General features: G+C 49.1%; 1 protein-coding gene and 1 long non-coding RNA gene across 2 annotated transcripts in view; one reads left to right on the forward strand and one right to left on the reverse strand.

Moving 5' to 3' along the window:
- GABBR2 (gamma-aminobutyric acid type B receptor subunit 2) overlaps positions 1-14,139 on the reverse strand; it is a 388,449-nt gene that overhangs the window by 29,878 nt on the left and 344,432 nt on the right. The window lies entirely within an intron of this gene.
- On the forward strand, positions 858-6,775 carry LOC106509209. Its single transcript, XR_001306531.2, has 2 exons — positions 858-912; positions 6,571-6,775. It is a non-coding gene; the product is annotated as an uncharacterized LOC106509209 (long non-coding RNA).

Consider the following 14,139-nt stretch of genomic DNA (forward strand, 5'->3'; position numbering starts at 1 on the left):
AGGTCCATCCATTGTTGCTGCAAATGGAGTTATTACTTCATTCTTTTATATGGCCGAGTAATATTCCATGGTATATATATACCACATCTTCTTTATCCATTCCTCTGTTGATGGACATTTAGGTTGCTTCCATGTCTTGGCTATTGTAAATAGTGTGGCAGTGAACATTGGGGTGCATGTATCTTTTCAAATTATGGTTTTTTTCTGGATATTTTCCAGGAGTGGGATTGCTGGATCATATGGCTATTTTTAGTTTTTTAAGGAAACACTATACTGTCTCCAGTAGTGGTTATACTGACTCACATTCCCACCAACAGTGTAGGAAGATTCCCTTTTCTGCACACCCTCTCCAGCATTTATTGTTTGCAGACTTTTTGATGATGACAGTTCTGACTGGTGTGGGGTGATACCTCATGTATTTGATTTGCATTTCTCCAATAGAGATGTTGAGCATCTTTTCATGTGTTTTTTGGCCATCTTTATGTCTTCTTTGGAGAAATGTCTATTTATATCTTCTGTCAATTTTTTGATTTGGTGTTTGTTTTTTGATATAAAGCTGCATGAGCTATTTGTGTATTTTGGAAATTAATGTCTTGTTGGTCCTTTGTTTGCAAAGATTTTCCCCCATTCTGTGGTTTATTTTTTCCCTTTCCTTATTGGTTTGGTTTATCGTTTCCTTTGCTGTGCAAAAGCTAGTAAAAAAATTTTTTTTTCGTTTTCAGCCGCACTGGCAGCATGTGGAAATTCTTGGGCCTGGGATCAAATCTCAACCACAGCTGTGACCTTTGCCACGGCTGTGGCAACACTGGATCATCAACACACTGCACTGGGCTGGGGATCGAACCTGTGCTGCCACAGAGACAACGTCGGATCTTGAACCCACTGCAACACAGCAGGAACTCCCAAAAGCTTGTAAGTTTTATTTAGGTCCCATTTGTTTATTTTTCTTTTTATTTTCATTACTCCAGGAGGTAGGTCCAAAAAGATATTGCTGCAATTTATGTCGAAGAGTGTTCTGCCTGTGTTTTCCTCTAAGAGTTGTATAGGATCCAGCCTTATATTTAGGTATTTAATCAGAGTTTATTTTTGTGTATAGTGTTAGAGAATCTTCTGATGTCTACATTCTTTGACATGTAGCTGTCCAGTTTTCCCAGCACCACTTATCAAAGAGACTGTCTTTTCTCCAGTGCATATTCTTGCCCCTTTGTCATAGATTAATTGACCATAGGTGTGTGGGTATATTTCTGGGCTTTCTATTCTGTCCCATTGATCTATATTTCTGTTTTTGTGCCAGTACCATACTGTTTTGATCATTATAGCTTTATAGTAGAGTCTGAAGTCAAGAGAACCTGATTTCTTGAGTCCCTGTTTTGTGCTGGGTCCCAGTGCATGTGAAACTTTTTGTGCATCTTTCCACCAGTCCTGTGAAGCTCTTGCACTCTAGCCCTGCTGGCCTTCAAAGCCGAATGCTCTGAGGAGCCTGATGTGGGGCTCAGAATTCTCCTGTAGGAAAACGGCTGCCATATAATTATTTTCCAGTTTGAGCATGGCGGGTATGGTATTTGAATGTCATGAAAAAGTGCCCTTTCTACTGTCCTGTTGTGGCTGCTTCTTTGTTTTGGATGTAAAATAGCTTTTTTGGTGGGTTCCTGTCTTATTAGTCACACATTAGTTGTGATTTTGGTGTTTATGTGACAGGAGGTGAACTCCAGTCCTTCCACTCTGCCATCTTGTCTGGAATTAAGCAGCAGCTTTTAGTTTCCATGTTTGTTGCCTCTTTTCTCAGCATGTACTGGCAGTTATCCCCTTGATATGGGATGTGCAGGCGTGGCAGCCCTTGCATGCTCGCCAGATGACAGGGGCAGTACCTGCTGCCTGCTCGTGGTCACTCTGAGGTGGGGGTAGCCTGACGAGCCAGGAATTTTATATCCATGTTACAGGTGAGGAAACGGGCTCACACAGGACAAGAGACTTTCTTAAGGTGACACAGCAATTCAGAAGCAAAGCCAAGCTAGACTTCTTTTCTTCAAGGCAAAGTTGTGGCATCTCAGCTTCTGTGTCCTGGCTTCATTCCCCTCCTTGTGGAGGTGGGCCTTCAGGGACTCCTCTGCTCTCCATAAGCCTGTGTCTGAGGCCTCTGTGGCAAGCCTGAAGCAGGAAGAGCTCCTAGGTCTTGCTCTTGAGCCCAAAGTCAAGAGGTGTTTGGGCACCTTGATGAGGCACACCGTGGACGGGTGATGGCACAGCTGCTTTCTGGGTGTTGGTTTCATGGTCTGCAGTGCCTGCCTGGCAGAAAGGTGGTGCATTGTGCACTTTTCGGGGAGCTTGACCGTGCTGGGTAATTCTGAGAGACCTGGGTCCAAACACACACTTCCCCAGAAGAAACCACGACCCATTGACTGGGGAGAGGGAGCCGGCTCTGCACGTCTTCTAGAGAGAGAGAGAGGTCACCAGGGAACAGCTGCGCACCAGGGTGGGGCCTCTTCCTTGCCTCTAGAGAGAAACTCAATCCCCTCGGGCAGCATGCGGGCTGTAGGTGTGTTTTACTTTACCTAGATGGTGTTTAACATTTTTAGACTGAATAATCAGTATTTAAACCACAGGCGATTCCACATGAACACCCAGATTTCTGGTTTCTTTTAGAAATGAGCCACTCAGCAGCACAAGGCTTTGCCTGTGTGTGTCACCACTCATGAGCTGGGGGTGTCTGCCACCGTCCCGCATCTGGGCCACCAGGCCAGCATGGCTCTAGTCCTTGTTCCAAAGTCAAGTCAATGCTTGGAAAGGCTTTTAATTCTAAGGACATTTTTGAAGCGAGTGTGGCAACTGTGCTTAAGTCAGTAGAAGAACTGGAGAGAGAGAGAGTGGTGATTGCAAGCAGCTGATGTGGGTGGGGACAGCCGCGCTTCAGTGCTGGAGAAATGGATGCTGTCTTAGTAGCTGGGTGAGAATTCCCTTCAGGGGATCCTCCGCTTTGGTGGAGAGTGCCAGTTCTGAAGGTGAGTGCCACAGGCACCGTGTGTTCAGAGGAGGCCAAATCTACCGCGGGAGCCAAGAGAGAGATCTGTTTGCTCCCGAGAGGGAGGAGTGGGGAGGAGGGAAGCTGGCTGGGCCATGTGTTCCTACCCCACAGACTTTCGGCACCTTCAGGCAGTTCTACTAAAACTCAGGAGGTGTTTGATGGGTTGGAAAGGAACATCGTTGAACCTGCCAGAAGGCCCTGAGAGTTCAGGCAGATGTAAGCCAAGAGCAGAGATGGCATCTGTGAGCCAGGAGCTGGACTGTGCCTTCCAGAAAGTTAGGACAGGGTCAGAATCTCTAGCAGGCTCAGGACGTCCCCAGGCCTCCCCACCTTTGGAGTTGAGCCAGCTCTTTCCAGATCTCAAGGCTCAGAAGGGCCCAGCAGCACTAGGATATGAAACATGGGTTAACTATTCCTGTGGCTGCTTGATTTTTATAGCAGCAACATGATTGAGTGGAAAGGTCTGTGGGCCAACCCGAGGCAGGCAAGCCCCCTCCCCTCTGAGTGCCAGCATTTGGTGGTTCCATGGTGGCAACACTAGCTGGGAAGCACATGCCCCTGGCTAGGCTGCCTGGAGTGTGGCCTGCACCTGCCCTCCGCAGAACCCGGGTGCCCTCGGCCCTACCGTGGCCAGGCAGACGGTGTTTACCAGGGAGCACATGAGAACCACTTATGGCTACACGGCCTCCATCCTCCATGAGAGCAGAGCTGCTTGCTTTCTTGCTGCAGTCCTAGGACCTGCCTGACCCCACACAGCTGGGTGTATGGGCTTAGGTCTGGGGTGGAGGAGAGGGCCACAGAGGTGGGAAGAACTATGAAAGGAGAGTAGACAGAGAAAGGAAACTTATGTCCCTCAGAGGCTGACACAGGACAGTAAGACCCTGAGATGTCATAATTAAGCCCTGAGAATAAACAAAAAGAAGAGCTTAATGAGGCAGCACTCATACTAACTGAAAAATGAGGGCAGAAACCTCCCAGCTCTTCCTTGCTCCTTGATCACATCTCTCCTGTGACTTGCGCCTCCGCCTCCGCCTGGCCTGGTCTTCAAGCTCCTTCCTGCTTTTTCTCCCTCGCAAGTGATTTGGCCCCTTTCTCTGGCCCGTCAGTGGTGCTTTCTGAAAAAGGTTCGTGTACCCTCATCTACACTCCACCTCCCACCACTCGCCCCCAAGCCTCAGCAGTGCTCCCTGTGGACTCCATGACCTTCTAGCGGCCGAAGGCAGGGGACCCTGTTTAGTCCTCTGCTCCCTGAGGCCACGGGGACTCTCACGTCCAGCCCCTCCCTCTCCTGGGTCTTTGGCTCTTTGCCCGCCTATGCTGTTCCTTCTCAGCTCCTTCTACCCTCCTCCCGCTGACTGATGCGCCAGCCCCTCTGACTCCTTAACCTTCCCAGTCTCAACTCATCACTGTCTTTGCTAGCTCAGGGAGATACCCCCCATCCACCCAAGTCAGACTGGAACCTGGGCCACCTCGCCTTACCTCCCAGGTGCCCTTTGCCCTCATTCATCTCCTCCATGCTGCTTCCAGAGTCATCTTCGCACAAAGCTAATCCCACGTTCAGTGGCTCCTCAAACTGCAGGAATGCCACCTAGACTCATGAACCTGGCATTGTGACTCTCTGCCTTCAGAAACCCCCATCTGTCCAGCCCTGACTCCCATCACCCGATCTCATCCATGGCCCGGCCCCATCATCTCTCTCCTGGTTCATTCCTGAGCTGCTTCTTCATCCCAGGATGCTCTTCCTTCACCCCATTCCTCCATCTCTGGAATCTTCCTAGGTCCTCTCACCCAAGCCTGCCCCTCTGAGGCCCCCTGTGCTTCCTGCCTCTCTCCTGGGGGAGGACTGTGGCCTTGTGCTAGAGATGCTGAGACAGGCTGGGACCTCGCCCCTTGGCTGCAGTGCTTGCACCTAGACAAATGTCTCCTCGAGCAACAAAATGCAAACAACCAATAAGGGACTAAAAATAACAGTGCATGCCCACTTGGGGCAAATTATGAACAAGATACAAAAGATCAAAAACCCAACCGATAGCAAAAAGAGGGTACTACACATGCACCCTGCATGCAGCACTGTCAGGGATGGGGGGCCCACCACTAAAGTCACTGCTCTGCACCAACCCCTAGGCCCACCCCTACCCTCCCCCCATTATAAGGACCAGCTCCTCTTCTCCCCCCACCCCCCATCAGCAGGCAAGCAGGGGGAACCTGTTACTTGTGTTCCTTGCTGCTGCAAAACTTGTGTTGGACTCTTTCTTCTTCTCTGGCTGCCCCCACCCCCTCCGCCACCTGTACTTCCCCTGTCCCCACCCCGCACGTGCTGACTGCTCACTATGTGCCAGATTCTGAGCTAAGCCTTGCCAGACACTCTCCTGCTTCCTCTAAACAATCGCCACAGGAGTGAGCTCTAGTACAACCTCCATTGTGGGGGATGCTGAGTGAGCCTGGAGAAGCCGAGCCAAGGGTTCAAGGTCACACAGGCATTCAGTGGCAGCTGAGACTTGAATCCAGGTCTGCCTAACTTCCCAAACCTTTGCTTTAGACCACAAATCCACAACTACCCAAAAGGAGGGTGCCTGGTCACTAGTGTGCCAGCAATGGATTACAACTGTCCCAAGACAGTGCTCTCCTCTGCCTGGTGGGGCCAGGCACTTTCAGTCACAAGCAGCCTCTGTGGTCATCCTGGTCCTAAGAGATTATTTTCTGTGAGCAACATAAAAGGAGGGAAAGCCCTGCCAGAAGCTAGACCTGGTCCTGGCCCCAGGCTGGCCCAGGGCAGCTCACTTACCTTGTACTTTCAGCCAGGCCTGGGAATGCCTGCTGAAGACACCCCCAACACCTGCCTTTAGGTCAGCATCCCCAGGCCAAAGGGCCTCTTTGTGGGGGTAATTGTCCCTGGCCTGGGATGAGATCTGTGGCCCTGCCCACACCACCCAGCTCAGTCCTCAGTTGGGCTGGCATTGCTCCTGCCCAGCCTTCGGACTTCTCAGTGCAGACCTCAAGGCAGCTGAGCTGGCCCTGCTCAGCCCTGGGCTGGCCATGGCCATACAGTCTTTTACCCTCTCAGGGGGTCTGCTGCTAACTCAGGGCAGGACCTGACTGGTGGTTCAGAGAGACTCCCTGCCTGCAAATCCAAGGCCAGCTTGGTGTCAGCAGGGAGGTAATAGAACCAAGGTGCAGAGATGCTCTAAATCAGGAAGCTGGAGCTCTGGGATCCTGAACAGAGCTGCTGTAATCCACTGCTGCTGTGCGCAACACTCAGTTGTATGCTTTTCGGTATATCACATCTGCCTGACAACACTCATTGCTATTCTGCAGGGAACCTTGAGCCAGGAATAGGCTATAACTCACCCAAGGCCACACAGCAAGAAATCCCAGAACCTGGCCCTTGAGCCCAGGGGTCACAGCTCCTAGGCCAGGGTCCTCTGTTGTTTGTACTCCTCCTGTAACAGAGGAGGACCCTACGGGGCCATCCAAGGGCAGGCCCTTCCCCCATATCCTCTGCTTTAGTTCCTCTGAAATATAACGTGTATCTTGTTGGGGGTTTATAGGAATATCGTGACCTGACCTTGGTGGACAGCTGTCAGAATAAAGGAGTTCTGTACCAAGAAGTCTGCAACAACCCACCGTGCCCCTCCCTCATTTTGCCTTTAAAAATGCTTTGCAATTTTGGTTTCGGGGAGTTTGGGGTATTTTGGGAGCACAAGCCACCCGTTTCCTTGCCTGGCCCTACAATAAACCTTTTGCTGCTCCGAACTCTGGTGTTTTGCTTTGGCCTCACTGTGCATCGGGTTTGCACTAACACTCTCTGGAATTCTGGCTAATTCTGGGAGTTCCAACTCACAAGGAAAGGAAGGTGGCTGCCTGGATGAGCCTCAGTGTTCCCTCCTGCATCTCAGATTTTACCATTTGCTGGTGGCCTGGTGTAACAGACAGCCCCCTGCCTTTTCTTGGGTGAGGGTTCTGGCCCAGACCTGTCATGTGCTCACTCTTGAGTGAGACAGGCCAGGACTTGGGACTTGGGATCCTTTGATGCAGTGGCTACAATGCTTGCACCTGGACAAACATCTCCTCGAGCAACAAAATACAAAGAAACTATAAGGGACTAAAAAATAACTGCACATGCCCAGTTGGGGCAAGTTATAGGCAAGAAGATACCAAAAAACTCAAGACCCAACTGCTACTTCTAAAGAGCCAAGAACAAAAGCAGAGTACTGTGCATGCCCCCTGCACATACCACCACCCAAGGGGCGGGCAGACCACTAAGCCACCCCTCTGGCCCAGCCCCTGGGCCTGCCCCTACCCTCACTGCATATAAAGAACCAGCCTCCCCCCCGCCACCCGGGTCAGCAGGCAAGCAAAGGAACCTGTTGTCACTCCCCCTGCTGCAGCAGGGGTCCCAATAAAGCCTTGCCTGGATTTTTCTCTCCGGCCTCTTATTAATTTCCATTGATTAAGAAGGCCAGGCTCCTCCCGATGGTAACATGAGCCCCAGGTTCCCCTCTGAGAAGTGCTGGAATTACCTGCTTTGAGAGTTGTTCTGAGCATCCAGCAAGAGCCTAGTAAAACAAAAGACTAGGAAGCTGAGACACATGCCTGCAGCAATGCATGCGAGGACAATGCATCCTTTCCATTTGCCTGTTGCCATTCAAGGAGGCCAGTGTTTGGGAGCCCCAGAAGTGCAGTGCTGCAAAGATTATTCCAAAATAAGATGTTGTAGCTGGAGCCACTGCTACTGCCGGCCAAGCACCAGAATCCCTGGGCAGCAAAGGGCTGGGAGTGTGAACCCCTCCCTCCCTCTGCAGGGGCTCTTCCTCTGGGCCAGTTGCTTCTGCCCTATCAGTGCCTTCTCCTCTGCACCAACAGATGCAGTTTTCAAGGTGAATGTGATGCTCCAATTCATTAAAACCACAAAGGTGTTCCCAACTCACCTCACACATACCCATTAGCAACAAATAGAAGTCTTCTGACACTACTCTGGTTTGTAGAATCACACAACTTTGGGGCTTGAAGAGACTCAAGTGTCTTCTTTCACTCCCCTTTCTTAGTATGCAGTCCCTACCAAGGGCTCATCCAACTTCTCTTTGCACACCTCTGGGGATAAGACACGCAAGTGCCCTCTAAGGAAGCCCAGTGCATTTCCAGATAGGTTACGTGGAAATCTTTATCCCTAGAACTCCCCCCAGTTTTCTCAGTTGTTCAGGAGACATGCACTAATGGTCGCCTTTTCCACAGAGGAGTTCCTGCCTAGCCTGTGATTCCAAAATAGGCCACTCAAGGCTACTGATAAGTGGCTGAAATGTATCTCAGTAAAAAATAAAAGACCCAAATGAGAGGAGGAGTGGGCAATCCAGAGATGAGATGGGCTTGGGGGAATAGGAACAGAAATACAGATTTAGGGAGGGTTGAAGTTGAACATTTTTCCTATGAACCAAAGAACGTGACGTGCCTTTGGCACAGCACAAAGTAACTGTATAATCGCTTCTAACTTTAAGCTGGGATTTTTCACGTACATAATCACATGTGCCCCCTAACACTCTGCTGTAAGGCAGGACAGGAAACATTAGCTCTATTTTCCAAATGAGGAAACTGAAGCTCAGAGAGGTTAAGTGAACTGACCCAAGGGCATGCAGGACTGGCAGAGGCTCCAGCTCCCTCAACATCCCATCTGTTGGCCCACTGTTCTCGGTGCTTGTACATTAGGTGGGAGGCAGACAACTAATTCTGGCTAATGGGCAGTAGGCAGAAGTTGATAGCTGACCCTGTGAGCTAAAGCACAGAAGAGCCGTTTGCAAGTTGTGTGTGCTGCCTTGTGCTAGGGCCCAGATCGTAGAGCTGCCTCGTGGGAGATGGTTGCCCTGGAGACTGCCTGGACTCAGAGGCGGACTTTCATGAGTGGGAACTGGAGCTTTGTTGCATTCGGCTGCTAAGATGAGGGCTTCTTTATTATCGCAGCCTTGCCCGGCCTGTCCTGACTTACATAGAAAAGCAGTAATTTGTTTTTTCGGTTATCACATGTCAGGCACTGTGCTAAGGCCTCTGCTCATGTCCCCTCATGCAATCCTTGAAGCTGTGCTGCGAGAACAAGGATTATTCTTTCTCTTTACTGTAAGGGCGAATGGAGAGAGAGAAGCAAAGCCGACTGCCCAATGTCACAGAGCTCCTTACATGTGGGCTTGGAACCTGAACCTGGGTCTGTCTGACTGGAAAGCCTCGATGAACTCTGCCGATTTGCAGAAACAGATGGCTATTGTGTCCCAACACCCTGTTGGGCTAAATGCTTTCTTTGAAGATGGGAGATTGCACAGATTGCTTTTCTCATTCAGATTTTATGCCTGAGTAAAAACCCTTGTGCTGTGATTTATTATAGCAACACTGATTTTCCAATTTTAAGACAACAATGCAGCTTGAAATAAAATGGAATGAAAACAATGAAACATTTGAAACCTTTGCTTTAGATCCTTATTATGTCTTGCTTGAACTGTTCAGGGCCTGCCTCATTTTCCCTCCTTCTCCACTCTCCCCGCATTCCAATCCACTGCCAGAGCCACCTTTCTAAAACTGAGTTTAGCATGTTCCCTCAGGCTCAAAACCCACAAAAAGGCTCCTCGTCATCTTCCAGCAGCACTTCCTTAACTATACACCTCAGAATATGTGAAGGTAAATAAGATACATCCTACAAATAAAAAAAGAGTTCCATGGCCAAAGAAGTTTTGGTTTGGAAATGCTAGTTAAATTTTTCGATTATTAAAAATTTTGGAGTTCCATCATGGCTCAGTGGTTAACGAATCCAACTAGGAACCATGAGGTTGAGGTTTGATCCCTGGCCTTGCTCAGTGGGTTAAGGTTCTGGCGTTGCCGTGAGCTGTGGTGTAGGTCGCAGATGTGGCTCGGATCCCGTGTTGCTGTGGCTGTGGCCGGAGCTACAGCTCCAGTTAGACCCCTAGCCTGGGAACCTCGATGTGCTGCGTGGGTGCGGCCCTAGAAAAGACAAAAAAAATTTTTTTTAGCTAAAATTTGTAAGCTGTAGGACTTTTCAGAGCCTTTAACATGTGAAAACCCACTGTACATTTCCAAGAGGCAGATACATCGTTTCTGGGATTTCTTAAGCCTTTGGACCATGAAATCTCCCCATTCCCTTTTTTTGGGAGCCACCTAAAGGAACTGGTATTCTATACTGTCTGCTTGGGGAGGATGCTGGCTTTTAGGATAAAGTCTGGACTTACAGCTAACATTCAAGGCCTCCCAGGATCTGTTCTCAGGTCACCTCCCAGTCTCATGTCACAAACCCCTGCCTCCACCTACCCTGGGGGTGCAACGCCTCTCCCTTCCCATCCCCCACCCCGCCCCAACATCTCACTGTCTGTCCCTCAGTGCTAGGCTGTGGGGATCTCTGAGCTGTGACCTGGAGAGGAAACAAGGATTGAAGAACAATGTCAGAAACTCAATACAATACAGTCTCTATTTGGGAGAATGTTAAAAACACTCGATTAGTGACGTGGCTGAGATGAAAATGGGAATGATGATTGTGTGACTAATTGAAAGCCATGTGTTTACCGAGGCTCAAAGAATCCCTTTTAGAAGTGGGAACTGGGCCCACATATGCCAGTGAACAAGGCAAAATGGGTGCACGCTGGAAACAAAAGGAACCAAGATACTGCCGGGCAGAACCAAAGATATTAACGTAATTAATAAAGTAATTAACATGCACAGGAATGCAAAAGCTGCCAGGAGGCTGATAAGAGAGGGTTATTAAAAGAGAATGAGCAGTGTAGCAGGGAAGTGAAATTAAGTTTTGCGTTTCTTTTTTATCATGGACCCCCAAAATACTCTATGAGTAATAAATAGGCCTTGATTTGCTGCAAAAATACCAGTGAGGCTGGGGCCAGAAGTTGCTGGTGACCCTTCCCCTGGCAAAATAAACAGATCAATTACTCAGCTAGTCACTGAGAACAAGGGGGGACCCACACCCAGGGGTGTAGTTGAGGGCAAGGTAGATAAAGATGTCAGACCAGAGACCAGACTGCCTGAGTTCTAGTCCCAACTCTTGTCACTTAGAAAGGCTGGACTCCTGCAGCGGTGATTTTAGCCTCATTGTTGCCATCTGTATAATGGACCTAAACAAAGTATCTCATAGGATTGATGGTTAAATACACAGATGTGAATGAAGCTCCTAGACCAGTGTCTGGCCTATCACCACCACCCCCAACACTTTGCAGCCGTCTACCGGAGAAAGAGCTCCCGTTAACATTCAGAAAATATGTCAAAGGATTCATTCAGACAACAGACCAAACTCATGTCCCTTCCTGTCCTTGCTCCTCTGCCTGGTTCCCTGAGTCTCAGAGGAAGGGGAGGAACGTGGATTCAGGCACAGGAGGACTAGTTTAAACTGGTGGCTTATCCCAGTCACTTCTCTGACTCTGGGACTTTGGGCAAGTCTGTGCCTCAGTTTCTCCATCAGGGAAAGGAGGAGTCTGTTTAGGCGATTTCTTAGGTTATTTCCAGCTCTATAAGCTTAGGTCCTTTCAAGTTTGTACGTCAACATCAGCTACGCAGGCAAGCATCGACTGGCAAAGAGACAGGAACAACCCTCCTTGGAGACTCCTCCTCCTCCCCCTCCTCCCTCTATTCCCGGCACTAGGTCCTCCTGGGCCTGCAGGCTGGAAGCTGCAGAGTCATCGGCTCCTGTGCCTCCCTCACCAACCCGCCCTGAGCCCTGTGTCTTGGGACACTTCGGCCCCTGCCCTTGGGGTTTAGGATCTCAGGCCCTTCCTGTACCACCTGCCTAGCCTGCCCCTCCCTAGAGAGGTCTGTCTCTCCCACACCCACTTTGCTCTTGCGCCTCTTCTCAAAGGTTACAGGAACATTTTTTGGGGAAACAGACTGAAAAGCTAGCTAGTGCAACGAACACTTGTGCACGCTCCTCCAGAAATCAGCAACTGCTCACATTTGACCATATCTGCTCTCTCTCTACACATACGTTTTCCTCCTAAACCATTTGAACATAAAACTCAGACGCCACACGCTTCAGCAACCATGGTATTATCATATCTAAAAGAAACAATAATAACAATAATGTCACCTGAAAGCCAGAGTGAACTTTTACTAAGAGCTTCCCAAGCTGTTCTGAGGCTGAAATTCCCTTAATGGCTCCTCATCGCCTCCAGGTTACGGAACAAGCTCCCTCCAGCTCTGCACTTACTTTCTACCCACAAGCAGCCAGATGCAACTGATTCTTCAACTTTCCCCAGACGTCCCCTCCACTGTCCTGCTCACGGATTTTCCTCCTCCTCCTGGAATGCCACTGCCTCCCGTATCTTTTCCTTGAGGTTTTGCCCACCATTTAAAGCTCAGCTAAAATTCTCTGTTGTCCAAGGAACCTTCTAAAGTCTTTCTAGGAGAAATGCATCTTGCTTTTCACATCTCCGTAACATATGGGATGCTAGTGTGATGACCTATTTCATCCATGGAGGAAGGCGGAGATAAAAGTCTCACAGAGAAATGGAATCAATCCTTGACCAAACCGCCTGGACTCTCTATTACCTCTGGAATTTGCCAGGATGCCCATATGTCCCCTCTACTGTGTACTCCGGTTTGAGTTACTTGCAGCCAAAACACCCTAATAGTGTAGGGATTAGGGTGGACAATCCTTGAGCCTCCTAAAGCTTGGAAGCAACAGCAGAAGAATACAATGCTTGATGCTCCAGTTACAATGAACACTTGCTGTTTCCCAGGACCATTTCCCCCTCCTCCCATCCTTGCTTTGGAGCACCCTCCTCTACCCTGTCCTAAAAGACTGGAGACAAAATTTATTGAAACGTTCACAATTTTAGTCATTGAAAAGTGTACCATCAGGGAGTTCCTGTCGTGGCGCAGTGCTTAACGAATCTGACTAGGAACCATGAGGTTGCGGGTTCGATCCCTGCCCTTGCTCAGTGGGTTAGGGATCTGGTGTTGCCGTGAGCTGTGGTGTAGGTTGCAGACGTGGCTTGGATCCCGTGTTGCTGTGGCTCTGTCGTAGGCTGGCGGCTGCAGCTCCGATTAGACCCCTAGCCTGGGAACTTCCATATGCTGTGGGAGCAGCCCAAGAAATGGCAAAAAGACAAAAAAAAAAAAAAAAAAAAAAAAAGAGAGTACCATCAGGGTCTTTTTTTTCTAGTGTGTTTATGATGTTGTTCAACCATCACTACTATCTAATTCCAGGTAATTCTCACCACTTCAAAAAGAAACCTCATACCTCTTAGCAGTCTCTACCCATTCCCTACTCCAGCCCCCTAATATACTTTCTGCCTCTATGGATTTGCCTATTCTGGACATTTCATACCGATAGAATCCTACAGTCTATGGCCTTTCAGTGTCTGGCTTCTTTCACTGAACATGTTTTCAAGGTTCATCCGGTCGCAGCCCTCATCAGAACGGCATTCCTCGTTAAGGCTGAATAATACTATATTGTCTGGATATACCACGTTTATTCATTCATCAGTTGATGGACATTCGGATTTTTTCCACTTTTTTTGGCTATTATGAACAATGCCTCTATGAATATTTGTATACATATTTCCATTTCTCTAGGAATGGAAGGAATTGCTGGGTCACATGGTAATTCTAATATTTTGAGGAACTGCCAGACTGTTTTGCACAGCTCCTGTTTACTTTGTCTAAATCCTATTTGTTCATTCAAGACTTGGGGAAACATGTACACCCCTCCTTTTTTATGGAACACTTCTCAAGGCAGGATGACTAGTCACCTTGAGGGGGCTAAGCTGTCCCAGCACTCACCACCTTCCCTGACACTGTCAATTTGCACACCTATCCCTCGTGGACTGGGCGAGTCCTAAGAGCAGGTGCTATGCTTTATCCATGGCTGTGGCTCAGCATCTGGCACACAGTGAATGCCCAGTGAATGTGGGTTTGTGGAATGAATGAATGAATGGCACGTCTCTCTAGTGGCTTCACAGGACAGCCTGACTTCATGAAGGCTTCTTCATAACAGACTTCGGGCTGTGCCGAGAAACTTCTGGATGTGGGGGTGAGAGCGAGTGGATAGAGCAGGGGGTGTGGAGGCCTGAGAAGCGGGTGGGGGGGTGCACATGTGTGGATGCTGTTCTCAACACTCGGCT

This window comes from Sus scrofa, chromosome 1, assembly GCF_000003025.6.
Source record: "Sus scrofa isolate TJ Tabasco breed Duroc chromosome 1, Sscrofa11.1, whole genome shotgun sequence".
NCBI lineage: Eukaryota > Metazoa > Chordata > Mammalia > Artiodactyla > Suidae > Sus > Sus scrofa.